Source organism: Montipora foliosa, chromosome 1 (assembly GCF_036669935.1).
Source record: "Montipora foliosa isolate CH-2021 chromosome 1, ASM3666993v2, whole genome shotgun sequence".
Lineage (NCBI taxonomy): Eukaryota > Metazoa > Cnidaria > Anthozoa > Scleractinia > Acroporidae > Montipora > Montipora foliosa.
Genome location: NC_090869.1, coordinates 44,586,171 through 44,588,670, shown reverse-complemented (window position 1 = coordinate 44,588,670; position 2,500 = coordinate 44,586,171). Strand labels below are relative to the sequence as shown.

Here is a 2,500-nt window from a genome sequence, read left to right as displayed (position 1 = left end):
AAATTTCTCGCATCAATGGGTTACCATATTTTCTTAAGGACTGCACCTACTGTTATTGCGCATACGTTCTGCGCATCTCAAGATACTCGAATTTCCTATGGTTGGTCCTTATTAACACAGGGATATTTTTGCACAGTTCAAAAGTATGCAGAGAAATCAGATCTTAGTAAGTGATCTTGGTATCCAAAAAGAGAATTGGGGGTAACCATGCATTTTTCAGAGATAATTAAGCTTCAATTTGGAAAAGAACGCCATACATTGCTTTGGATTTTAAAGCTCTTTACAAATACTGTTGATTAATTATCTTCAAAAAATGCGTGGTTACCCTCAATTTCCTTTTTGTATTTCAATAACACTTGTTAAGATCTGCTTTTACCGCAAATTTGGGTAAACCGCGCAAAAATACCTTTGAATTAGTAGGCACCATCTTAACTGCGCACAGCTCCGCTATTATTCCTGAAATGTACTGTTTCTAGAATAACGGAGGCTGAAAATTTTTTCCTAAGTGTGCCCAGACTATGACCAGTTTTTTTGTTTACTGTGTAAAAATCATTGTATAAGCTGCAGTCGTGATTAATTTCATGTTGTTAACTTTAAATGATGTGTGTGTAGTGTAATGCTATTCCGAAACAACTCAATTGAAACTTTCTTCATTGATTTATCAAGCAGAATTATTTTCTGTGTGTTGCTTTCACACCGCACTTTGCATAACTACCGGAAGCAGAAGTTAGAACGGAATTTTCTCAGTTCGTAAGTTGATTCATATTTTCCAAATTTTAATGCAAATGTACTTTGCAAGAGCCAATGGAGAAAAAATATCTCTTCCCCGCCGAAAGATACGTTGTTATTCCTGTGGTCGGATACTGGGCAGCAATGGACATCTGTAAAAATGCGAATTTCAACGGTGGAAACGAATATAAATGCACAAAGCTTGTTTTCTCATATTGCAGACTAAATTTATTTTTTCTGGGCCAAATTGCACAGCCCTTGCAGCTAAGAAAATTATAGCAGTTTTAAACTGAAGTGGTCCGGTACTAGGCAACATACTGTACCTTTTGTGCAAGCAGTTCCAGTTGAATAATATAGGCAGGGCTGAGATAGAACTCATAATATCATCAATAGCATCAAAAAAAGCCCCAGGCATCGATAAGATTTGTTTGTGTTTTAAAGGCCTGCCTCGCACCAATTCCTTCAGTAAACATGTCAATAATCAACACTTTGATTGAATCATGCATATTTCCTACTTCTTAGAAATTAGCTGAAGTAACACCTCTCCCTAAAACTAAAAACCATGAATTAACAAATAACAACAACAACAACAATAATAATAATAATAACAATAATAATAATAACAACAACTTTATTTATCGACCTTTGGAAAAAAACACGGTAGTTTTCCATGTAAAATAAGAATATAAATTATCATAAAACGTGCGAATTAAGATTACGAATGAACACTTAATAGGTATAAATTATCTTTGAACTACATGTAGTCTTGTTGCTCTTTTGGTATAAATGAGTTCCTATGTCTTTTAGTGCCTGATCATGGTAAATTTACATTAATTTGTTGATTTTATCTGAGGCTATAGTTCCTATTTACGTGTACTTGTTATGGCTGTTCAACAGTGTTCAATGTTCTTTTAAGTTCTCGTTTTGTGTACTAAGATCGTCTTTCATCCAATGATGGTGTTTTGATCTAGCAGCACCAATGATGTCCTGTTTTGTACCTTCTGGAGATCATCTGCAAGGTCTTGTGGCAGTCTGCCTGCCCCAAACGGGTGACACATGTTCCAAGAAGGACGAATTTTAGTATAGCAAATAGTCAAACCGACTTCCAGTGGCATACCTGCTTTTCTGGTTTCTCGTAGATAGTTAAGTCTTTCATTTGCTTTTTGACAGTTTGTTCAATGTGGTATTTCCAGTCCCGATTATTTTGGTGCCATACTCCAAGTATTTAAATTTCGGTACTCTTTCCAGATATGCATCTTTGAGATGCAGAGCATCGAGTTGACTTGATGATTTCTGGAAAGAGATCCACATATCCTTTGCTTTTGTTGGATTCAGCATGTTTTTAATAGACCAGGTCTGCAGACCATCAAGTACTTCTTGCAGCTTAAACTACTTTTTGGGATACATTCAAACACGGTACAGTCATCTGCATATTTACACATCATTCCTTGTTCATGAAATTCCTCTGGTATGAAATCACCAAAGTCCTCAATAAAGACGTTAGATAATAGCAGTGATATTACAGAGCGTTGTGAAACTCCTGCCAGCTATGCTTTAGATGTTGATAGTACACCTGGAAGCTTTCCTTGTTGGGATCTATTTTCCAGGAAGTTTTGGATCCAGAGCCACAGATGTTTGCATGTATTTCTTGACTTTAGGAGTCAATAAAGTACGTATGTGTGTGTGTAGTGAAAACGTTTTTTCAGTCATTTTTGAGTGGACGAAATCTAGAAATTAATTTTCTATACTACTACATCTACTGTAGATTGAT

The 2,500-nt window shown here is 35.8% G+C and overlaps 1 pseudogene; it reads right to left on the bottom strand.

Annotated features, from left to right (window-relative positions):
* The window catches only part of LOC137999444 (bifunctional polynucleotide phosphatase/kinase-like), a 244,082-nt pseudogene that overhangs the window by 146,413 nt on the left and 95,169 nt on the right, over positions 1–2,500 (bottom strand).